Raw genomic sequence first — 26160 nt, 5'->3', positions numbered from 1 at the left:
CCCCTTGGTTTTGGAGACACAGCGGGCAGGACAGGACCCAGGAGAAAAGCAGGTGTTGGATGAGTCCAAGGCAGGAAGAAGGCAGGATTCAGGGGAGATGCCCTAAGGAATAATAAGAGTGTCCCTTTGTTTGGGCTGCAGCCAATACTGTAACTCCTAGAAACCAAGGAATGGTGCGAAAAAGCTAGAACTATCTCCAAAACCTAGCCTTCACACAGAAAAGACTTTAGAGACTAAAAGATACTCTATATTTTTCAAGCAAATTTATATGGTAAGAAACAGTTCACACAACTAAATGAACTTAGAAGGCAAATGCAAATTAAAAGTAGGGTAATAACGTGAACTTAGGACAGATCAGCGACAGCACAGAGATTCAGCGGGCCAGGTCCACAACTGGAATAAGCAGACGTGGTACTAAGGGATGGAGCAGAGGAATACGATGGGGCGAGAAGACAGACAGCCATGTGGAAACCCACAAACTCAAGAGTGAAAGCACCCCACACACCCTGAAGTCAGAACATGCATGAAACAGAAAGGATAGTCCAGTGGAAGAGCAGAGAAAACACTGGAAGCATTTCTCACATGATCCTCTGAGGAGGCCAGAAGCACAATAAACAGATCTGAATTCTTAGACACTTGCTGGAATTCTCCTGAGGTAGAAAAACTTAAAAATCAGTAAGGAGAGAAGCAGACCAACTAACAGGAAAACGGACAAAAGACTTCAACACTTATCTCACAACAGTTATATCACAAGTGGCCAATAAGGGACACGAAAAGGTGCCCAACTTGATTAGTCATCTGGGAAGTAGAAATTAAAACCCCCATGTGGTACACCTTGCACGGTGGCTGAGCTAAGAAAAGCACTCAGTGTCAAAAGACAGTATGGAGCGTTGGCGATGACGCAGAGCAACCGGAACTCTCAGGCGGTGTTGGTGGGAAGGCAATTTGGTACAGTCACCCTATGGCTCAGCAATTCCACCCATTGGCCCAACAGAAATACAAACATATCTCCTTCTCGTCGAGACACAGACAAGGACTTCATGGCATCACTACTCTTAAGGGGCCCGTACAAGACACAACCCAAATGCCCTGCATGGGTAAAGTGGATAAATAACCTATAACGTATTAGTACAATGGAATACTGCAGAACAATGGGAATGAACCACCTGCTGCTACATGCAACAATGTGATGAGTTTTACAATGCTGAAAGAAGCCAGACACAAAAATATATATATACTATTCATATAAGTTCATTATGCATATACAAAGTTAAAAAAAAAAGTAAAACTAATCTATAGGGTTAGAAGCTAGCTGCTTCCAGGAGTTGCTTTTGGGGAGAAGGGTACAAAAGAGAGCTACTGGAGGCTGCTAACGTTCTGTCCCTTGATCCAGAACATTCGTCAACCTGTAGATGATATAATCAGTACACTTTTCCATATGTGTGCTATACTTCAGTAAAAAGAATATAGAACTTGGAATAAAACTAACCATGTAACTGAATCAAAAGAAAAATGGCAGGGACTTCCCTGGTGGCGCAGTGGTTAAGAATCCACCTGCCAATGCAGGGGACACGGGTTCGAGCCCTGGGCCGGGAAGATCCCACATGCCGCGGAGCAACTAAGCCCACACGCCACAACTACTGAGCCTGCGCTCTAGAGCCCGTGTGCTGCAACTACTGAAGCCCGCGCACCCTAGAGCCCCCGCACCGCAACCACTGAGCCCAGGTGCCCCAACTACTGAAGCCCGTGCACTTTAGGGCCCACGTGCCACAACTACTGAGCCCGCATGCTGCTACTGAAGCCCGCGCGCCTAGAGCCCGTGCTCCGCAACAAGAGAAGCCACCGCGATGCGAAACCCGCGCACCGCGACGAAGAGCAGACCCCACCTGCCGCAGCTAGAGGAAGCTGCGTGCAGCAACGAAGACCCAACGCAGCACCCCGCACCAAAAGAAGAAAAAGAAAAATGGCATAGCTACCCAGACCCTTGGATAAAGTCTGTTTAGAAAACTAAATGTACAAGAGAGAGGCAAAAGAAGACAGAAGTGTATACATAAACATGAGAGACTGGCAGAGCTATATTAAAATAGTGGACAGATCTTAAACACAGGAAAAGTGGTCAGCCTTACTCATAAGACAAATGCAAATTAAAATTACAAGATACCGGGCTTCCCTGGTGGCGCAGTGGTTGAGGGTCTGCCTGCCAACGCGGGGGACGCGGGTTCGAGCCCTGGTCTGGGAGGATCCCGCGTGCCGCGGGGCAACTGGGCCCGTGAGCCACAATTGCTGAGCCTGCGCGTCTGGAGCCTGTGCTCCGCAGCAAGAGAGGCCGCGATGGTGAGAGGCCCACGCACCGCGATGAAGAGTGGCCCCCGCTTGCCGCGACTGGGGAGGGCCCTCGCACAGGAACGAGGACCCAACACAGCCATAGATAAATAAATGAAAAAAAAAAAATTACAAGATACCTATTTTTTACCTACACAAGTTTGATAACCTGCTCTGTTGAGTCTCATACATCGGTGTAAATAAACTCCTACAGAGAACATTTGGTGAAATCTAGCAAACTTTAAAATATACATCTTCGTCTTAGCAATAGTGCTTCTACAAATATGTCTTCATGAGCACTGACACAGAGTGTATACCAGGTAATTCAGGAAGGTTCACTGTAAAGACAAAAGGAACAACTGAAATACTGATCAAGGTATGGCTGGCAGGACGCTGGCGACATAAATCATGGCACCTTCACGTATCGGGAGCCTACACAGCCCTCAACAGACTGAAGCTACTTACTCTTCAGGCCCTCACAGGGATCAGCCTCTAAGATATACTGTTAAGTGCTCAAAACAAACTGCAGGAATAGTCTGGGTGTACAGGAAAAAGTAACTTAGTCACCTCGGGGAGGGGATCTCTGAGGGACTGGGAAACTTACTTTATACCTTTTCATCCTTTTGAACTCTTTACCATGTGCATGTATTAATTATAATTATTTTAAAAATAAAGCCTTAAGTTTATAATATATGCTAAAAACAAAAAAAGAACTTTTTAAGTTCTATATTTTTTCCTTATTAATTTTTGTTCCCATCTTTTCATAGAAATGATCTTCCTGGAAATATAAGAAAATGCTAGCTACTCTAAATGAGTCTAAGACACCCAAGTCAGACAAATATCTTCCAATATCCTGGGAAGAATTAGCCGGGGAGGTTACTAAACCCCGGGCCGTGATCTTTGAGAAATCAAGGAGAAAAAGGAGACATGCTGGAAACACACAGATATGATGTCTCGATGGAGAAGGTGGACACTTGAGTTACACACACAGGAGCGGACAGGACAGGGAAGCAACCAAGAGGACGTCAGCAGCGGCTCCCCTGGCCGGGCACTTGGCAATGCTGGGAAATCTGCTAGGTGTTGACAGGTGTCTGCTTGTCCCAGCTTCCCCACCACGCGATGGAGGAGGTATCAGGAGAGGAAACTGAGGCCTGCCGAGTGACTTGCCCCAAGTCCCACAAGTAACGAAGCAGGGGGCCGGGACTCTGGGCAGGCTGGCTCAGGCCTGGCTCCTGACCTCTACCCAACAGCGGGTCCCCACCTGGATTCCAGGCAAGACTACCACGTGAGCGATGCCAGGAATGGAGGGGCTGAATGTAGGGAAGGAACCGGCAGTCGCCAAGAGTTCTCCTGGGCTCACTCGGAACAGGCAGTGTCTGGTGCACTGCGTTTCCTCTTTGACAGGAATACTGGCCTGCAGGATCAGTGCAAGGATGACACGGACACCTCACTGAGTCACCCGACCGCTGCCCCTCCCACTCCAACCAGGTTTCCCAAGAGCTCAAAATGGAGGGTGGAGAAATACGATCTGGGGGACGATGACAAGGGCGGTCCATGATTCACCAGCAAAGTCCTGTCCAGCAATTCCTCACCACGGATTTGGATGTGCCTCTCATTTGTAAACGAGACCTTAAATGACAAAAAGATCGAGATCCTGCAAACTTTGTCATGCTGGGACTAGAGGCCAAGCCAAACCACCTTAGCAGTGATAAATGCGAGGCCCTGAGCCTGGGATGGGCCACAGGCCGCCACGAGCAGGGCAAGCAGGCAGGGCAGACATGCAGCCTGGGTCATCGGATCTCACAGATCCAAAAATAATTAGAGTCACCAGCAGACTTCCGATCCCGGGGAGGTGGTTAGACACACTTTTCCTTACCCCTCTGGCTAAGAACAGCTAAAACCCTGGACTTAGATATAAAAAAAATATGCAAAGGCTCTGAAGGGTGGAGAGAAGAGGGCCTGAGGAATGACAAGGCACTGAGTTCTCTCGGGTCTCTGTTTGCCCCTGACATCCTAAAAATAGCTGAAGAAGCCCAGCCAGAAACACCAAGGAGTACAGAAAGAATTTAAAAGCGCACCGAAAGCCTGCCCTCTCCGGCCATGGCTCCAGGAAAGGGGAGCCTAACAAGGCAGAATCAACAGTGGGAGAGCAGCCAATAACCACTCTACTCCAGCCAAACAGAAACAACTGTGGCCCCCACGCCCACCACACAGGCAGCAATAAGGCTCCAGCACCCGCCACGTGTTGCCCAGAGAACACCAGGTAGGGACTTTCACCCCTGCCAGCCACATCCCCACAGTGTCAGAGGGTATACAGAGGCAAATTAGCACAAGAAAAGGTATTCAACATCACCAGCCATTCAGGAAATGCTGATTAAAATCACAATATGATTATACACCTACGAGAATGGCTAAAAGGAGAAAGTGACAACACCAAATGCTAGAGAAGATGTCGAGAAACTGGCGCATATTGGGGGGAATGTACAGCCACTCTGCAAAACAGTTTGGCAGTTTCTTTAAAAACCAAACATGAAACTACAAGACAACCCAGGGATTACACTCTTGGGCATTTACCCCAAGAAATGAAGACCTATGTTCACACAAAAACCTGTCCATGAATGTTTGTAGCAGCTTTATTGATAATCACCAAAACCTGGAAACAACCCAGATGTCCTTCAGTGGTAAATGATTAAACTCACAGTGGCACACCCATTCCATGGAACACCACTCTGTATAAAAAGAAACTATCATACACACAACAACCTGGAGGGATCTCCAAAGAGCTCTGCTGGGTGAAAAAGCCAATCCCGAAAGGTTACATACTACCTGATCCCATTTACAGAACATTCTTGAGATAACAAAATTACAGATATGTAGAACAGATTGGTGGTTGCCAGGGGATAAGAATGGGAGTGGGTGTGGCTATAAAAGGACAACCAGGGGATCCTTGTGGAGATGGAAACCCGGATCTTAACTGTACCAATATCAACTTCCTGGTTGTGATATTTTACTTTAGTTTTGCAAGATGTTACTAACGGACGGAACTGGGTAAAGGACACAAAGGATCTCTGTATTATTTCAATTCCATGTGAATCTACAATGATCTCGAACTAAAAGGTTTAATTAAAAATAAGTAACCACAATCAACATTTTCTAATAACTAATATGTTTAAATTAAATGTTAAACATTCAGAACGATGCTGTATTTCTTAAGAACAGGGGCACATGTGGTCTCACTCAGCACAGATTAAAAGTATAATCTTACCTTGCTAAAGTCCTTTATTTGTAGGTGGCACAAACTCATGAAATTCACATCTGATTTGCCAAGGAAATATTATGCGGACACACCCTGGGTACATAATCTCAAAGAAAACAAAAGTGGGTCCTCCGTACGTGACATGAGGGTCACAGTGCGCGCTGTTTCCCGACTGTGACACGTGGGCTGGTAGTCACACCTGCACAAGACAGAGCACCGGAAATGGCAGGACTCGCTTCTGTACACAACAGTGCTTGAAATATCAGTGAAGCCACGTCTCACGTCAGCTGTGAACCTCAGGCCTGCCTGCAAACAGCTCTGTACTTCCGGGGTGGGCCGGCCCCAGCGCCCGCTGACAGCTGGTGCTCTCCGGAAGCAACCAGAAACACCCTCAAGACAAGCTGCCCACCCCCCCCGCTCCAGACCCACAGGTCCCACTGCCCACCGGACAGGCCCACGCACACACCGAGACACGTCCTCCCGCCAACTGCCCACCACCCCCGGAGGCCTCAACCTCACCTCCTCTCCACGCCCAACCCTCATCTTGAGGCTCCAAATTCTTCCTTTCTTCTCAGAAATAAATTCAGTCAGCCTTCCGTTCCAACAAACAGACAAGATCCCTCTTCCCTGGAGCTTACATTCAAATTCAGACAGGAAATAAATACTGTAACAAAGAAGTAAATTATACAGCACAGAGAGTGGTCCCGGTGATAAAGTCTATGGGGAGAGGAGAGAGACCAGAGAAAGGAGGTCAGGAGATGGAGGCAGGCCTCACCGGGAAAGACTGGAAGCACGCGGAAGAGAAGAGGCTGAAGCAGGAGCGCGGCCAGCGGCTGGAGCCAGTGAGCCGGGGAGCGGGCCGGGCAGCCTGGAGAAGCGACGGGCCAGAGTGCCCTGCGGGCGCCTGTAAGAGCTCTGGCTTTTAGCCCCAGTGAAATGGGGGCCGTGGAGCTTTTGGCCAGAAGGCTGGCATCTGACTTGGGTTTGAAAAGCATCGTTCTGGTCGCATTACTGACAACTGGGCGTAGGGGGCGGGGCAGAAGTCGGGAAGCCTTGTGGGAGCGCGCTCAGCAATCCCATCGAGAGACGGGCGGGAGGGGAGAGCTGGACTGACGCACCCTGAAGACAAGGGGTTTCCTGACAGAATGTGCAGACAGGAGCCACAAAGACCCCTGGAGCAGCGGGGGAGAGGCCGCCACCCTGGGAGGGGAAGGCTCTGAGCTGGCTTTGCAGCTGGGAGCCGGGGGGCAGTAGTGCAATTCTGGACATCCTGGGGTTGGGGTGTCTAACAAGATACTGGGCATGGCCGAGATTTTGTCTCGTTCATGAGACTTCATCACCTTGCCATCAGCCTGGCTACGTTATAAAAAGAAATAACATCACTCACAAGTTACCACTGTTGGTGGGTCGCTTAAAAAATTTAAAGTTTTGCAGAACAATTTGACAATATCTCATCAAGCTAAAGACGTGCACACCTGGCAATTCTACCCTTAGAAGCACACTCTAGAGAAACTCGTGCTGTGTGCCCAGGAAGACTAGTATAAGACTGTTCCCTGCAGCGCTGTTTGTAAGGCTGAAATCTGGGAAAACAAGTCGACAGTGGGACATGTCATACACTGGACCCCAATGTAAGCCACAAAACTAACCCTGGAGCGTTGTGAGCCTCAACTCACTGTACCTGTGAAAAGTTCTGAGGCTCATGTCCCACTCTGTGGAAATTCTGATTTAATTCTAGAAATCAGGAATCTGTCATTTTAAACCTTGAACCACTTAACTAAAGATGAATGTATCCACATGGATAAAACTCAGAAACGCAATACTGGGTGAGAAAAAAGCAAGCTGCAGGAGATGTGGAGTGTGACACCATTTATTAGAAGTTTTTAAACTGGCTAAACAATACTGTGTATTGTTTATACCTACATATATGAGTAGAGAAAGTATAAAAAAGGATGCAAACAAATGATAAACCGCAAACTCAGAATGGGGGTGACCTCAGTGGAGGGAGGGCAGGAAGGGAACAGGATAAGAAAGGGAGTATAAAGGACTCCGAGTACATCCACAATGTTTCTTTCTCGGGCTGGGAAGTGTACAGAGCTGTTCATTATGTTACTTTTTGAATGCCTGAAATATTTAATAATTTTTAAAAATGTTAAATGTTTTGGCACAAAAATATGTGAAAACATCCAAGCTAGGGCTAGAGACATACACTATGTTTTGTACTTACGGTTTATAGTATTTACACACAAACACACGCACATACAGAGTACGTACAATTTACTGTACTTATGGTTGACAGTATAAGTTTATAGTTTGCCTTGTGGTTATAGCTTAGCCTCACAGAAGGGAACGTGTCAGCCTGCAACCACGCCTGCAGACAGATTCTGCTGGTAAAGCCGGGGCATCTCCAGCAGCCTGAACTTGGCGGCCATGCGTTCATTCACTCACCACACAGAGCGCCCTCCTCTGGGCGCTCGCGTGGCAGTCACACTCCCCGCCCACCTCTGCTAGCTGCCATGCACTTCACAGCAGACACAACTGTTCCTAATTTGCCTCTCAAATTTCTTATCCCAAAGTAGAGTTCTGAATCCTAAAAGAGCTGGCTGAGTGTGTGAAAATAGAGTTGATGCTTTATGAAGGGAGAAAGGGGGAGGCGCTGGCTGGACGGCTCAGAAGGAAGCTTTCAGAGACCAACAAAGAACCTTCTCTCCCAACACACCCCCTGGCCAACCATTAGGGTGGCAGCTACCAGAAGCTAACATCAAACCCCAGAAACTTCCTTTTTGAGGATTCTCAAAGCACACAGAGATACACGTCCTGCTGCTCAAAGGACAAGCGAGCTCAGTAAGCCCAGTGATGGAATGAGGTGTGGAGAGAGGACAGTACAGCACAGCAGTTACAAAAGATGGAGCCATCAGAGGGCCACGGGGACAGATGCCTCGTCCCTCTGGTCCTCAGCTTCTTAACCTCAGGGTCACCGCCCCGGTGAATGAGAGAGGCCGTTACTGCTGTTCGTGCCTGGAGCTGTCACCTGCTGTCCTCCAGCAGGAAGGCATTGGTCCGAAGGCCAGCACAGCTCAGGGCATGTGAGGCGACGATGAGAGCAAAAGGCTGGCTCCCCAGCTGCTCCCGCAGCGAGAAGGCAGTCACAGCAGACACCTGGGTACAAGAGACACCCAGCAGCCCACATGGGCATCTGGTCAACACGTGCCTGAAGCACCGTCTGACGCCACTGGGCAAAAATCACCCACATCTATGGGCAGACTACTTGAGGCTCCATGGTACTTGGGGATCTGGGTGAAACTTCTCCTGTGACAAAGCTCAGACAACGGGAATTCATCACCAAGAAGCTTATCCGACCTGCAGGCTTTCTACTCGGCCAGGTGGTGACCAAAGAGCGTTTCTAGCATGTGGGTGAAGTCACACCACCAAGCCCATGGCTTTAAAAATCCCAGCCTTCCGCTTCTAAGAAACAGAAGACATAAATCAGCCCTCTAGAGGTACTTACAATAACCTACAATTCACTCCACTTACTTCATTCTAAATCCTTATAATTTTAACTTCCCCACGCAGCTTCCCACGGCCTCATCACCCACCATCACCTGGAACTCTTACCTTCCACTCTTCCCTCTTTCAGAACGTTTTCCAACTGCTCAAAATGGATCAGAACTGAAGTGGCCCAGCAAAAACAAAACTCAAGTTTTAAAGCCGATGGGCAAGAACCTGTGGGTCACCGAAGTAGACCAGAGACGCAGAGAAGCCCATCAGCACGGCGCAGTTCAGCCACCGACCCAAAGAGGAGCAAAGGGGTCGTGTCCGCGCAGGATTAGGAACCTGGAAATACTCGGCTAAATATAGCTCCCCGGTCCGCGGGGCTTGGAAAGGTGGCCAAGAATAAGCATCTGGCACGCTCAGTCATTTCTGTCACTTCCTGTTACTCACATCCTGCCGTTCGATGCTGCCCGAAACACTGGGTTCGCCATACACAATCCCCACCTGGAAGCCCTGATACACAGACTATTCACGACAGCTGCGACGTGCGTAGACAAGGGACTTCCTCACGCGGTACCATACGAAACACAGAAATAGACACCACCGCGCAAACAAGCTCCTGGAGGGCCCTGTGGGAAAGCAGCCCGGGATGCTGGTCCAGACACCCAACCCAGGCTCCGCGCCCCACATCTGCCCTCCAGAGAGGAACCAGGCCTCGACTGCGGACGGGACACCCTCCTCTCTGAAGCTGCACCTCACCTCCAGTCACAGGGCAGCTTTGGGGGCAAAGAGGGGTCCCCACCACCACTGCTACTCGACCTACCCGGGGGCCCGAAGCATCCAGTCAAAGCCAAGCACCCTCTTCCCTGCCCACCTCCCAGCCCTCCTGAGGACACCGGCCACAGGGACTGCAGGACGCCCAGGCAGGGAGCAAAGCCAACTGGGCCACAGGTCAAACTCACATGTAACTTATCAGAAGACAGGTTTTTCAAAAGGAACAAAAAGTAAGATGAAGCAAAAAGTAAAAGTTATACCTACAACTGAAATGGGATCAAAGTATTTCAAGTTACTCATCTATTCAATATTTCAACGGTGCTTCACTAGCTTTGCAATGTGTTCAATGTGAGGGAAACCTTGGAGATGAGAGGCAGCCCTGAGTAGGGTGGCAGAGGCAGAGAGCCCCTGGGGGGAGGGGTACCATTGCCCACGAAGGGCACCCAGGTGTGGGGGTGGTGTCCCAGAGGAGGGAAACAGGAGACAGCAAGCAGAAGGCAAAATACAAACAAAATCTAACACATGCTTCCAATAGCAAAACGCTGGAAATAGCCTAAATCTCCAAAAACTGGGGAGTGGTGGAATACATAAATAATGACATGTTTCATACGATGGGATACCATTTAGCCAATTTTAAAAAGGGCGATGACAGTGCATATTTATGCACAGAGATGTTCATAAGATAATAAATTTTAAAAGCAGGCCAGAAATTAGTGTGCATAATTGGTCCGCTTTTTTGTGAAAACTGAAGTGTATGTGCTGATATTCACAGGAAACTGCCTAAATCTATGTCTACATCAGGGTCTCTGAACCCCAGCACTACTGACCCTCTGGGCCCAATAATTCTTTGTTGCAGGGACTGTCCCCACAGCACCGGAGGACGCTGAACAGCATCCTTGTACATGCCAGCAGCATGCCCTCAACAACCCCCTCACCTAGATGTCACACGCCACAATGTCTCCAACCGCCAAATGTCCTTCTGTGGGCGAGTCTCACCTCCCCACTCCCTAGTCCCGCCCATGTTTGAGAACCACAGGGCTCTATAATAGTGTTTGCATCTATGATCTCAGTGATACGACTACTGCGTGTTTATTGTTTGTTTTGGTTATGTGTGCTTAATTATTTATAAGGAACAGGCTATTTGTATAAAAAACCGAATAAAAGGACAATCTGAGCACTGGTAAAACATTACAGGTGTTTCTGCTATAATGTAAAATTCGAGTTGCTGAAAATCCTCACATTCTCCAAAAGCGCACGATAAAAATTTTAAGTCTCGTGGGAAAGGATGAGCTGGAGCAGACCACTCAAAGCCTAGGCAATGCTGTAGCCAAGCAGTAGCAGAACAAGAATCTTAATAAAAACACTAGTACTGTACAAACTTTAAAGTGCATAAGGAAATACTACAGTAAATATAGAACCTTACCTTTGAAAAAAATGAAGGAGCTTCATGAATGGAAGCTGGTGCAGCTGAGTTACAGATCAGAGACAGGCAAAGCGCACAGAGACCAAGATTCAATAAGCAAGTCGCGGGCAGAGCCTACAGGCCTCGAGGGCAGGGCTGTGCTCCTCCCGGGCTGGCCGTGCTGGGTCCGTACACTTTTTGTTACGGAAACACACCACAGCAGAAAGGACTTTAATTGCATCTCCCTCTTGGCTACTGCACAAAAGGAACGATTAGCTCAAACACCTAGAATTATTATTATCCCAGTGATAATGAACTCTAAACCAAAGTACCCTGGCAGTGGGTCCTGAAGGGATGTGAGGATGGAGGGAGTGGAATGGGAGTGCCTTGGCAATCTAATCTGGAGGCCACCATGCTGTCACAATTTATCTGTTTTCCTCTGGGATTCTTTGATGATAAATCTGCATATACCCAGGTGCATCCACAGTAACCTTACACTTAGCAACTATCAAGGGGAGGGGAGGGGAGGGGAGGGGAGGAGACACATAAGCAACCTCTATAGTCCAAGGTCTGCCTGCCACGCACTTTTCTGATCACTGAAGGTCAAGCTGATTAGGCAGTCAGACTTCCAAGAGCAAAGTGGCCTGAGGTAAGAACACCTGCACCTGCTGACTCGCCAGGTGTCCATCACTGGGACGAGGCCTTGTGCACATCTTTACTGATGAGCTGACCTCAGGCTGTCTGTTGTGAAGTAAACCACAGACTAGCTGCCAGGCAGCACGCCATGCGCCAGAAACAAACAAAACGCCGACGGGAAAACAAGGTTTACAAAGAATTTATTAAAGGGCACATTTATATTACACTTCTGTGTTTAAAAATATATATTTAAAGGAAGGGACACACATAGGCTGGAAAATTGGAAGTTGACACCTCAGGTTTTTTTCTTTTCCTTCTGGTTTTCTGTATCTTCCAAAATGTCTACAGTAAGGGGTATTTTTAAATTATCTATGTTTCTTTTTTTCCTACAAAATCAACATCTGGGACAAAAACTACTAGTTGCCTAGACAACTAGCATTTTCCTTCTTCCTCACGAACCGACCGTGCTGTTCCCGACGGCCCCGAGCTCGGCCTAGCTCACAGAGCACGTTCCACCGCCCCTGACCTAGGGACGCAAAAGAGGTACACAAGCTGACGTGCTGGGGCTGGTGGGGGGACCTCCCAGGAAAGCTCTCTGAGAGGATGACACAGTGGCAGCCTCCGCCCACCCACTCCCTGCGGCCCCTGCTCCTGGCATTTGGCCCCCGGGAGGGGCCCTGAGACCCTGCCGACTGTGGGGCTCCAGACTGGCTAAGCCTGCTGGGCCCTAGTCTTTTCAAGGAGAGAAAAACAAACCTCTGCCTTATTTAAACCACCGTCACCTGGGTTTTCCGTTGAACACCCCAGACCTAAACTGAATTAAGACACCATCTCCATCATCACACAGAGAAGAAAACCGTGGCACAGAGACTGAGCCTTCTTCACGCTCCAGGTAAAGAACTTGATTTACTTCGTTACATGAGAACTGAAAACTGTCCACTCAAATGGCAGCAGCACCAAGGGAGCCTGATTTAACAGAGTAACAGTAAGGCTGAAATAATAATGCCACAAATCAAATCTGACGACTTCCATCAGAGCTGGGCAAACTTCGGCCTGCCACCTGTTCTTGAAATAAAGTTTTATTAGAACACAGCCACACCTGTTGATTTACATACTGTCTCTGGCTGCTGCAGATAGCCACAGAGACCCAACAGCCGCCAAGGCCTGAAATACCTGGCCCTTTAGAGAACTTTGCTGCTGACCTCTGATATACGTCATTCCATGCACCTTAGGAGGAACATAAAGAGAATTTGCTATATGTAACAGAGATAAATAACAAGGACCCACTGTATAGCACAGGGGACTATATTCAATATCCTGTAACAACCTACAGTGGAAAAGAATCTGAAAAAGAATGGATATATGTAGATATGTATAACTGAATCACTTTGCTGTACACCTGAAACTAACACAACACTGTAAATCAACTACACTTCAATTCAAAACTGGTTTAAAAAAAAAAAAAAAAAGAATTTGATGTGAAGGTGTTAAATGCAATTTGCTGCATAAAAGATGGGATTTGCACCTTGTCCCTTTTCTGACTCTGGTTCCTCTAAGGAGGGGGTCTCTGCTCTGTTCCCAGAGGAATCCCTGAGTGCCTGGCAGATAGTACGCACTCAATAAATAATGACAGAATGGAACACTTGCCCTTAACATGCAGGGTCACCTCTGAAAACTGTGTATATATGCTCATACTTACTAAGCAATGTAGGATGAAAAACCTTACAAAGTGAAAACTACCACAATAATATATACTTCCGCACATCTCCCCTAACACCCCCTCCCCCATTTTATGTGGACTATTTCAATGTAGTTTACCCAGTGGGTTGAGGATTCCCAGGTTCTCTGACCTTACTGTGACTCAGTCTGGGAGATAAAAGGTCTGGGAAAATGACCACATCTCACGCTGAGGTCACACCGTTGCGTGCGTGAGGATGCTCTCAAGTTTTGCTCCCAGCAAAGGACTAGGCCAGCAGGAGAAGAAACCGAGGTGTGGGTCCTTTCAGCCCCTCCCCAGTCCCCTTGGGTGGGGACCCTGGCAGTGAGATGGCCTCACCACCACCACCCCCAGGCAATGAAAGGGGTGGTAACTCTTCTCGGAACTGATTCTAAGGAAAATGTCTTCAGACATGTTACCACCGCATTAAACAAATAAACACCACAACGTGAAGGTTTCCAATTTGATGGTGTGAAGCAAAGCTGGAGGAGGAGACGAGGTGAGGACGGCTGGACCTGAGCTGCTTCGCGCACAGCTCACAGTCATCGCGTGGTCCTACTTGGGTTCAGCCGGAAGGTGAGGTCACAGACTTGCACAAGTGCCCGTGACTGGACAACCATCTGTTCTAACCCCATGTCACACACTAGGGGATGGATGCCCAGAGAGGGAAGGTAGCTCTCCAAGGCCACACAGCTTGTAGGAGGCAGAGCCAGGACCAGAAGAAGATGGCCAACACGTGTCCAGGGCACATCGTGGCCTGTGGAGCTCCCTCCTGGAGGGATGAAGTGCCCACCGACCTTGGGGCTTAGGGGAGCCGTGCAGGCTGGCACGTGGACGCGGCGCTCTAACTAACACGGCAGGCTGTGTCCTTCAAATCTAGACCCAGGATGGAGACAGGACCCTGAGAAGCACAGCCCTTGTTCTCAGCTCCCAGCTCTGCCAAGGGAGCCCTGGTTCCCACACCCAACCTCCGTAGCTGCACTGTAGGTGCACAAAGACCCAGACCCTACGATGCAAAGGGGGGAGTGAGCACTAGACCCCCTTCTAGATGCCAAGGACCTGAATGGAATATATAGCCACAGCGCTCATGTCCTCTCAGAGATGCCCAGTCCAGATCACCTGCTCTCTCTCACTCCATGACGAATGTACTCAGTCCAGGGGCTGTCACTAGTAAGCAGTCCAGGAAAGGGCATCTCAGACCCATCCCAGTCGGGCAGGTAGGTCACAGGCAAGGTGACTTTCAGGATAATCCTCCCTCACCTATAACCACTCCCCCTCAACTTTAGACAGTTTACCCCTTTCCTCTGACCAAGCTTCCTATGTTCCTCTGGTATTTTAAGTATATTTCAAAAATGAAAAGAAGTAATTCCAACCACAGGATTTAACATTTAAAAAAACAAACAAACAAACAAACCAAGACAGAAAAAGGTTGAAGATATTTCTTCCCTCGGCAAGCCCTGACTCAGAGGGTCTGTCTACCAGAGCTGTGGACACGTCCCCATGTATCTGGACAGCTGCAGTGGAAGGGCAAGGCATGCGGTCAGCCGAGGCCAGCTGGCCTGACTCAGGAGCCACCTCCCCTTGTCATGACACAGCTATGACACAGTCCCATGTGGATGGAGGAGAGAGAAGTTTCGCAGAGATGCCGAGGGATGGAGACACAGCAACAACAAACCAATCAACCCAACAAATATTTCTAGAACGCCTACTTTGTGCCAGCACGTCTCAGGGTGCTAGAATAGAGAGAGAGTCAGCAAGCCCAGGACATCCCTTCTCTAGAGAAGTTTACACCTCTCCCTCCAACAGAGAGAAACTGGAGGGGAAAAGGAGTACGTAAAATGTCAATGTAGACAAGAAACAAAAAACCTGAGGAGCCTATATCCATTTAAAAATTTAATTTATTATCAAAAATTTCAAAAGGTATTATCGAAAACCATCCCAAATAGAAAGATCCACACCTAGTTTCACTGGTAAGTTCAGCAAAAATTTAAGAAAGAAGTAACACCAAACTGTATCAGAAAATAGAGGGAGGAACGATGATCCTCCTTGTTTTATAATGCTAGCTTACATGTTTTATAAAGCCAGCTTACTCTAAGTGCCAAAACCTGACAAAAACAAAAAGATTACAGATCAGTTATCTCTCATGGATAGAGATGCAAAAACCCCTAACAAAATAACAGCAAACTGAATCCAATAATAAGTAAAAGGATAATACATCATGAGGAAATAGGGTTTATCCCAGGAATGCGAGGTTGGTTTAACATTGGAAAATCAGTCAATTTCATTTCTCCTTTTAACAGAATAAAGGAGAAAATCCATATGATCACTTCAACAGATACCAAAAAAGCATTTGACGAAATTCAACACCCATTCATAATAAGTATTCTCAACAAACAGGAAAATCCTCAAACTGATAAAGGCTACGTACAAAAAGCCTACAGCTAACATCATACTTAACAGTGAAGAGCTTAACTGTTTCCTGTGAAGACTCAAAGAAATGAAAGGATTTCTGCTTTCACTCCTTCTATTCAACATTGCACTGGCAGTCCAAGCTTTTGCAATGAGACAAGAAAAAGAAACGTAAGGCATTTGGGTCAGAAAGACATAAAGTTGTCCCTACTTTGCAGATGATATGACTGTTTACATAGAAATTTCTGGGTAATCTACAACAACTACTAGAACTATCAAGTTATCTTCCAAGACCACAAAAGCCATTGTTTGCAGCAAACAACTGGAAAATATTTCTATTTCATTTATTTAATAGGCACAAAAAACAAAATACACAGAAATTAATCTAAGAAAAGACATTAAAGATATCTGAAAACTACAAAACTACTACTGAAAACTACAAAACTTTGCTGGGAGAAATTAAAGAAGACCTAAATAAATACAGAGATATATCATGTTCATGGGAAAACCCAATGTTATTAACACATCAATTCTTTCCAAACTGATTTATAGATTCAATGCAACCTCAGTCAAGATTCCAGCAGGCTCTTTTTAAATAGAAAGTGACCAGTTAATTTTTATTTACATAAAAATGCAAAAGGGTTTTGAATAACCAAAGCAATTTTAAGAAAGAAAAACAGAGTTAAGAGGGCTTGCCCTGTCTGATTTCAACACTTACTGTAAAGTAACAGTAATCAAGAAAGTGTGGAGTTAGGATAGGGGCAGACATAGATTAATGGAACAGAATAGAAAGCCTGAAGATAGATTTACAAATATATGGTCAACTGACTTGTGACAAAGGTGTCAAAGTAATTCAATGTGGAAAGGAAAGTCTCTTCAACAAATGCTGCTGGAACAACTGAACATCCATATGGGAAAAAAAAAAAAATGAACATCAACTCTTACCTCATATTATACATAAAATTTAACCATAATCCTAACTGTAAAACCTAAAACTGCAAAACTTCTAGAAGAAAAATCTTTGCAATGCTGAGGTAGAAAGGGTTTCTTGGATAGAATACAAGCATGAACCATAAAGAAAAAAAAATTGATAAACTCAATTTCACCAAAGACTCCATTCTTCTACAAATGCCATTAAGAAAAAGGCAAGCCAGACCAGGAAAAACATTCACAACACATATATCACAGACCAATATCCAGAATATATAAAGAGCTCTTACAACTCAATAATAAGACAAACAAGTCAATACAAAAATGGACAGATGATTCTACCATACGCTTCACAGAAGAAGACATACAAATAGTCTATAAGTACATGAAAAGATACTGACATCATTTGTCATCGGGGAATGGAAATTAAAACCACAATGAGACACTACTATATACCTATTAGGACATGTAAAATAAAAAGATAAAATAAAAAGACTGACCACACCAAGTGCTGGTGAGGATGTGGAAAACTGGAACTCTCATGCACTATTGGTGAGAATGTAACTTCCAAGCACACTGAAAACAGCTGAGCAGTTTCTTGAAAAGTTAAACATAACACCTACTATATGACCCAGCAATTCTGCTACTAAGTTTTTACCCAAGGGAAATGAAAACATATGTCCACACAAAGACTTGTATACGAATGTTCATGGCAGCTTTGTCTGCATTAGCTCCAAACTGGGAACTGCTTGAATGGCCACCACAGGTAAATGGATCAACAAATTGGGGGAAAAAAACAAATTGCTGATACACCCAAAATGGAAAACTTCAAAATCATTATGCTAAGCCAAAGAAGCCAGACATTAAAAAAAAAAGAAAAAAAGGACACACTACCATTATTCAATTTATATAGAATTCTAAAAAATGCAAACTAATCTACAAAGACAGAAAAGAGATTCTTGTTTGCCTGAGGAGGGATATGAAGAGAGAATGGATTACAAGGAAATTTTCAGGGGGATGGAAATGTTTGTTATCCCGACTGTGGTGACAGTTTCAACAGGTGTGTGTGTGTGCACATGCGTGTGTGTGTGTGTGAGAGAGAAACTCATAAAACTGTAACAGTGCAGTTCATTGTACAGCAATTAGGCCTCAATTAAGCTATAAAAATATTTTTAATGTTAATATATCTTAGTGCACTAGAATATTCTTTAAATTACAGGGTTGAACCTTTCTCTAAATGACTAGATGACCATAGAGTTTATCATCCAAGCCAGGAAATTTCTGCAAGTGGGTGCTAAAAATAATTGACAAGTGTTAACTCATCTACAACAGGGTGTGTAAACTGGCAGTGCCCGGGAAGGCCAGCACTTACAGCTTTGGGAACAACAAATACCTAATCTATTCCTTGGTGTGATTAGATATCTCTTGCATACAGCAAACCATAAAGTTCATTCCTCAGAAGACAGAGAGCCAAGCTGGCAACAGTCTCAAGGGTCAGCTATCCCGGACCCTTATTTCCCAGGTCAAGGAAGCAGCCCTGGTTTTCAGCGTCAGGGACAGGACAGATGCCAAGGCTCCTGCCTCAAGGTCAGTGTCCCTTCAGCCCCTCCAAGGATAAGGGGGGAGCCACCCCCACTCCTAACTATTTTCCAAATGTCTAATTACTCTGATTCACCATCATTAGACCTTTGCAGACTGAGAACAATTAGGAAACAGAGAAGACAGTGCCCTGACACTAACCAGCTTTTCTGGATGGAGGTGAGCCTGGGTGCACCCAGAGCGGCTGGGCACAGGGGAGCTCCCGGCCTTACCTGAGCACCTCTGCACCTGGCTGAGTCTTGAGGTTTAGCTAAACATCCTGTAAGAACTAGTACAACAGCTCGGGATCACATGTTTCTTTTTGAGTCTACATTTCAAACCAAGTGCTTCAGCTGTGGAGGAGGAGGGATTATTGAGTCAAAAAACAGCACAGTCTCCCCACCAGCAAGCAGGGAATTATCTTAATTTGATAACAAGCTGTTTCAAGAAAATAAAAAGATCCCACCACTCTATGCACTCTGAAATACCAGATCATTCTGGAACAGAAAAGCAGGATTTTTTTTTAAAACATAATACCCTACAGAGTGACACCATTTTCCTAACTTTCACGGAAAAAACCAGACAGAGAGGACACGGCTCAATCATATCCTTGGACATTTACCAAGTATTTATGAAACCTGGACATTTATCTGAACATTTACCAAAGAACACTGGGTAAAGAATGGCTAAAATTATTCATTTCCTGGACACCCCAAGAAAAACTGAATCAAATCTATGTACCTTCTCCACTGTTTCTTCTCTCAAAGAACTTTACAAAACTACTCTAGTCAAACTACAGTCTCTCAACTGTCCTTTTTTGTTTGTTTCCTCTATCACTTGTAAATAAAGACAATCAGAAGTGTTAACAATGAACACACACATATAGACACATGCATACACACCACACAACACATACACACACACCCCCAATCGTATTGTGAAAATGGCTTCGATTTCATAAACGCAACCCCCTACTCAAAAATAACACACAGCCCTGACAAGTAACAGCGTCCTCCCACACCCCAATTCTAAATATACTTAACAGACACCACAACTAGTTCCACCGCTCACCAGCCAGGCTGCCAGAAGACAGTGTTCTCTCTCTCTGCCTGCTTGGAACGACTGTAAGAACCAAACGCTAAGCCCTCACGTGGAGCACGCGGCTCTTTGGACCATCTGTGTCACAGAGCAGGTGCTGCCTTCAGCAAAACCCCACACTTAGCAAACACGCAGCCACCAATCTGGCTCAAAGCCTGCTTCTTCCCGCTTCTTGAAACTGAGAACACAGAGTGGATTATAAAGCATGGAATTCACTGGATTAACTTCCTCCTGCAGCTGCTCTCCCAGTCCTGCTCCACTGTCCAAGGCGTGTTTTAACAATCAGAGCATTTAATTCACTAAGCACCTACTACGTGCCAGGTGCTTGCCCCGCCCCTCCCCAGGTGCGAGATAGTACTGCCCCGACTTTTCCAATAGGAGAATGAAGCTACGGGTATAAGAAGCTGAGATCCCACAGCGGACGGCTGACACAGCCAGGACGTGAGGTCAGGCTCTCCTGGAGCTCTGCGCTTGGGGAGGGACCAGGCAGTGCGCTCAGGCGGCAGGAGCCGCTGTCCTAACATGGGGCTTCCCGTCTGGCACAGCTTCTATACGAGGACTTAACGGGACAGCCTCAACCCACAAGTACAACCCTCCCCATCCCAGATCCAGGCCGGCAGTCACAGAAATTGGGAAGAGTTTTTTCCATGCAAGGAAATTTGCCAATTATATATATAGCTTTTCCTCTCTTTGAGCCAAAATGACTGGTGTAGGGGTTTTGCCCAGGAAATATCTGAGCTCCAAACAAGCTGAAAAGGAAAACTGATGTTGAAATCTGGATAAAGGTCATGGTTGCTCACCAAAGGAGTGGCGCCTGACCACCCCACAGGCTGACATCTGCTGGAAACAGCTGAGAAACTCAGGTCCCTGGTTTCACCTCATGAAGGCCTACAAAGGGACTCTCATTCATTCAACAAACTTGAATGCCAAATAGATAAGATTTAAAACAACTAAAAATACTACATAAATCCATCATACATTGTAGCTTCTTTTTTATTTAGAGTTATCAAGCTATAACTAATAGAAACAGGAAAAATAAAATATAAGGGAAAACCAAATGTGATTTAAAATAAGCAAATTAAACAAAGATACCTTATATTTTTAATTACATTTATGTTTCCTTTATATTTTATTTTTCCTGTTTTTATTAGTTATTTGCCTGATAACTCTTAAGGATAATAATTCTTTCCTGGTACCTACTCTTCAGTTGCAGATGCTATTTTTTTAACACTGCCAAGAAAATTAATCTCATCTGAAATCCTTTGGAATTTCTACAAATCAGAATAACTGCTAAGTGTTAGCAAGTTGACCCCTATTACTTTCCTAGTAGCAGTGATAACTGGTAGTGGAGATAAAAACTAGGAAACATTCAGAGGGCACTTTTTTGCCAACCCAATGACCAATGAGATGGAGTCTAGTATTATCCCCATTTCACAGATGAGAAAACTGAGTCTTAGACGAAGTATCTTGCCCTAAGTCATACAGCTAAAAAAAGAAGACCACCTTTATAATATACCTCACGAAATTTCTGGATACCATAAAACATTTCAACAATAGTACTGGGAGGAAAGGAAGTAATAAATACAGACATGAAAAATCACTCCTCTCTATGTATGGCATGGTTATGCTGACATGGTCATTTCAGGGCAACCATCAGGATGATGCTATGAGCAAAGCCTGCTAGATCCCTATGCCGATGGCCATACGCTGTAGTCATTTGACTAACAGAAGTGCTAAGTCATATTTTTGGGAAATCACACAAAATTCCAATATGGAATTTTGCAGAAAAGCAGCCCTCTAAACATGTATATCCTAAAATGTCATTCTCATTCAATTTCTACTGAAATTATACTGAAACTTGGAATGTCTTTTTTGTGCCATGGACCCCTTTTGGCAGTCTGGTGAAGCCTATGGACCCTCTCAGAATGTCTCTAAATGCAGAAAATGAAATACCATTGCAATGAAAATCAGTTTTAATAAAATATAGTCAAACCCACCGACCCCTTGTGGGGAAGAAGGTCCATGAACCTAGGTAAAAAAACCTCTGCCAGGGGCTTCCCTGGTGGCGCAGTGGTTGAGAATCTGCCTGCCAATGCAGGGGACACGGGTTCGAGCCCTGGTCTGGGAAGATCCCACATGCCACGGAGCAACTGGGCCCGTGAGCCACAACTACTGAGCCTGCGCGTCTGGAGCCTGTGCTCCGCAACAAGAGAGGCCACGATAGTGAGAGGCCCGCGCACCGCGATGAAGAGCGGTCCCCGCACCGCGATGAAGAGTGGCCCCCGCTTGCCGCAACTAGAGAAAGCCCTCGCACAGAAACGAAGACCCAACACAGCCAAAAATAATAAATAAATAAATAAAAATTTAAAAAAAAAAAAAAAAAAAAAAAAAAAAAAAACCTCTGCCAGGCAACAACACCCTTTCTTTTCTCCTCCCTCTCCCCCATCTCCCAAAAGGAGATAAGGGGGTGAATGGCACTCTAGCAGTCATCTTGGACCAGGAGCATCAAATTCTCGAGGGACCCAGATGACCCTGTAGAACTGCCATACTGATCAAGGACTGCCTACTTCTGTATAGAAAAATAAAACTTTACATGTTCACACCATTTTTATTTTGACAACTATTTTTTACAAGCAGATGTAGTGGGTTGAAAGATGGCCTCCAAAAAAATATGCCCGTGTTCTAATCCCCAGAACCTGTGAATATGAGCTTATTTGGAAAAAGTCTTTGTAAACATAATTATGGATCTTAGGATGCAATCATCCTGGATTATCTGGGTGGCCCTAAATCCAATGACAAGTGTCCTTATAAGAGACAGAAGAAAGGACACAGGGGAAGGAGGAGAAAGTCCTGCGAAGATGGAGGCAGAGATGGGGGTGATGCAGCCACAAGCCAAGGAATGCCCGGAGCCACCAGAAGCTGGAAGAGGCATGGAATGGAATCTCCCCTAAGACCTCGGTTGGGAGCACAGGCCTGCCAACACCTTGATTTCAGACTTCTGGCCTCCAGAAATGTGAGAGAGTACATTTCTGTTGTTCTAAGCCATATGGTAATTTGTCATGGCAGCCCCAGGAAACTAATTTAGCAGCCAAACCTATTTCTAATATACACACCTTTATGATCTTCTAAACATTAAATACTAAAAATTAAATGTAAACTCCCTTTTAGGTATGCAATGCTGTATATGGCATTATGCAGAAACAGCTCTCTAAACACGTATATCCTAAATTTAATTCTCATTCAGTGTATACTGAAAACTCTATTTTCAATCCCCATTATTTGGCCAATCCATTTTCCTGAAATTTAAGAATAAACCGAGGGCCCATCCTTGCCTTCATTCTATTCTTATATCACGCCACTAAGCGTTCGCTTCTTGCTTTCTGCCCTCTGCCCAAGCTCCTTCCGCCCCCTCCCGACCACCCCTCACCCCTCACGCCAGCGTGTTCTTGACTCCTCCACTGCCCTTCTCCAGGCTGCGCTGCCTGCAGAGCAGATGTTCCCAACTTTCTGCTCACGTTTCTTCCTCCACCAGCTCGGTCACTGACACCAGGGTCCCTTGAGCTGTCTGTCCACTTCCTCATCATGAAACCCAGCCCAGCCTCCTCCTTTCCTTTACTACAGGTACATGACACACTCACCAGAGATTCTGGGGGTATAGGATACGTTAAAGTTCCAGTTGTGACCCATGTAAAATAACGTGAAGTAAGCAGAAGCTGAAATACAGAAGTCCTCACGCTCAGAAATGAAGCTGTAAACCAGAAGCAAACCAGAATCACGCAGAGCGGAAGGAAGTTTTATCTTCTCAACCTCAAGTCAGGCGACAGAGGTGAGGAAGGCCCCACGACCGAGCAAAGGCCGCCCTCAGGAAAACCTGCACCCTCTCCTGCGCAAAGGAACCCAGCACGGGAGCTACTCTGCAGGGAGAGACCACACTCATTTTCCCAAATGTCCCTCCTGTGATCTAAGACGCTTGTGCTAGCATGATCTGCAACAGGAAAAACTGAAAACATTCTAAGTCCCTAATACTGCAGGAGTAAATGAAGTTTAACTGATCAGCTATGACTCATCTACATGATGAAATACCCACAACTAGAGAGGTGGTCATTATAGAGGCTCACAATGTGGGAACAGTTATACGATGAATAAATGAAGCCAAAATATAAAACTATACATATGTTGATGTACATAAAACATATGCAAAACTTAATGTTTGCCTATGAAAAAGTCTTAAGGGAACACGAAAAAAGAAAACAGCTGCTGAGCTACTGCAGGATCTTTGTTTTTTCCACTTTAAATTTCCTTTAAAATCATTATCACGATTCAAACACTTTAAGAACTACGTTAATAAGCTGTCTGCACACTGTTGGTCTGTTGGTCTGTCAGTGAATGGGAGCTCCTGGGTGCTACTCCTGGAACGCATCTGACCTGCGGGCTCGCCCATGCCGTCTCTGCAAGAGGCCCAGCCCCCAGGTCCCGCTCACACATCCCCTTCTCAGCAGAAGCTTCCACTCCCCAGGCGGACTGAGACACTTCTTTCTCCTCTCTCTCACTGCCTTTTGCACCTTCCTCTGCATTACACCTGTCACAGGGTCCAATCATGATTTCTGTTCACGTCTAACAGCCCGTAAGAAGTCTCTAGGCACAGGGAACGCATCTTCCACCTCCATCCACCCCCGGACACCTACCGGAGTTTGCCACAGCAGGGACTTCTTCCCCTTTGAAAGAAGGGAAGACGAGTCTTTCTAAATAAAACATGCATCTTTTCCAACTGATCTCTATATGATTTCAGAAATAAGGTTGCCAGGGTAAAGTCTTACTTGTCAAATTACTCCTATATTCTCCAGCGGTAAGCAAGAAGTTTTCAAGCTGTCAAACCTGGAAATGCACACAGAGCAAAGGAGCCAGCCCCTCCCGAAGCTACTCACCAGAATCCAGAAGCACACAGCTCCAGGGAGCTCCTAGGTCCCGCTCACTCCCAGTAACAAAAAGGGGCCCGGCCCACAGGACCATCTGCAATAATGAACGTCTGTTCCACTGGGCTTCACAAAGGAGCAGCAATTCTCTGAACAGAAAGCGGCAACAGAACCGACTTCCCGGCTCCCGCTCCCTCGCACAGCTGGCACGTGCCTTGCACTGGGACGGCAAGCTGTGAAAGAGAACCCCTGACCTCAAGTCAAGACGCAGAAGGTGTGATCACATGCCCAGATTACTAAGGAGGCTGCACTCAACTCAGCATTGCAGGAGTGTGGGTCCCAAATGTGGCTGCACCTCAAAATCGAGGAGAGCTTTGAAAAATCACCCATTTGTAAATCAGCAGCACAATCTCTGGGGGTGGTGCCAGGAACCCTTTTTTTAAGTTCTAAAGGGTGATCAGGCATAGCCAAGGCTGGGAGCCACCGCCCTGAGGGAGAAGGCGGCAGAGCGTTCGTTCCCTTCTGACCACAGCATGAATAGGAAGGTCTTAGGGAACAGGGTGTTTTCGCCCTACCTTTGAGGAATGGACCTGGTCGACGGGGAGAGTTTGGGGAGAGGGCCTCAGACCGAGAAGCCCTGCAGAGACCACGGCCGGCAGGCAAACGTGCACAGGGCATTCGTTCCCTGCAAAAAGAGCAGGCTGGACCGGAGCAGGTCCGTGTCGGGGAGAGGCTGGGAGGGTCGGGGAGCGCCAGATCCCCTGGATGGCATTAGATAAGAAACGAGGAGGCACTCGAGGACTTACAGTGCTTTTAAAAATGGGCAGAAGATGCCTCTTTTTAATGGTTTTATATTCAGGTATATTCCAGTAGAACTCGTCTTTCCTCTTCGAGGTCCAGCTCCACTGCAGCTGCTCCTATGGCCCGGGTAGGAGTGAGCAGACTGCCCCAGGCCAGTGAGATCTGCAGTGATCGCAGGACGATCCACTTAAGAAACACAGGTGTACCAAACCAAAGAACATTTTCCAATTAAGACCAATGACACAGTAAGTTAATTTGGTCCATTGCTTTCCATCATTAACTCATCCAATACTCACTTGTTATAGTAAGTGCCTATAATCGTATTGTCAATAATAGCAACCACTTTCATCACGCCTACATTACATTAATTCATTTAACCCTTCCAACAGCCCACAAGCAGGTACTATTATTATCCCTACTCCTCAGACGAGGAAACTGAGGCTCAGAGCCGTGTGTGATTTGCCCAAGGTCACTCAGCCGGTGAGAGGCCAAGCTGGGACTCACGCCCTGGCTTCCCAGTCCTTGCCTGTGCACCCTGCCTCTGTGCAAGGCCCCGTGCGGGCACCTTCAGAGATAAAGAAAGAACTATAACCCAGCCCTGCTGTCTAGGCTCTTACACCTGAGTGAGGAAACACAGATCCTGAACATCAAAGACAGAGTCCCTGACTCCTCTGGGAAACCCGAAATTTGGAAATTCCACATAGCACGTAACTTCCCCCATAAACGAAGCAAAATGTAACTGGCCATGTCACAGCAAACACACAGGTGGAGGAGCCCTCAGGCTCCTTGCCTGCTTCTCCACAGCGCTGGGCCTGGCTCTCCCCTGAGGGCAGCC

At 46.3% G+C, this 26160-nt stretch overlaps 1 protein-coding gene across 6 annotated transcripts in view; it reads right to left on the bottom strand.

Moving 5' to 3' along the window:
* Positions 1-26160, bottom strand: part of DGKD (diacylglycerol kinase delta) — a 111332-nt gene that overhangs the window by 40117 nt on the left and 45055 nt on the right. The window contains exon 1 of one of the 6 annotated variants that reach the window (XM_036857120.1): positions 9191-10063. The exons of the other annotated variants lie outside the window; for them this stretch is intronic. The gene's annotated coding sequence lies outside the window, so the exon portion shown is untranslated. Of the gene's footprint in view, positions 1-9190; positions 10064-26160 lie in introns of those variants that run through there. 6 annotated transcript variants of the gene reach the window in all.

This window comes from Balaenoptera musculus, chromosome 7 (genome assembly GCF_009873245.2).
Source record: "Balaenoptera musculus isolate JJ_BM4_2016_0621 chromosome 7, mBalMus1.pri.v3, whole genome shotgun sequence".
NCBI classification, from domain to species: Eukaryota; Metazoa; Chordata; class Mammalia; order Artiodactyla; family Balaenopteridae; genus Balaenoptera; species Balaenoptera musculus.
This window is presented reverse-complemented; position numbering and strand designations above follow the sequence as displayed.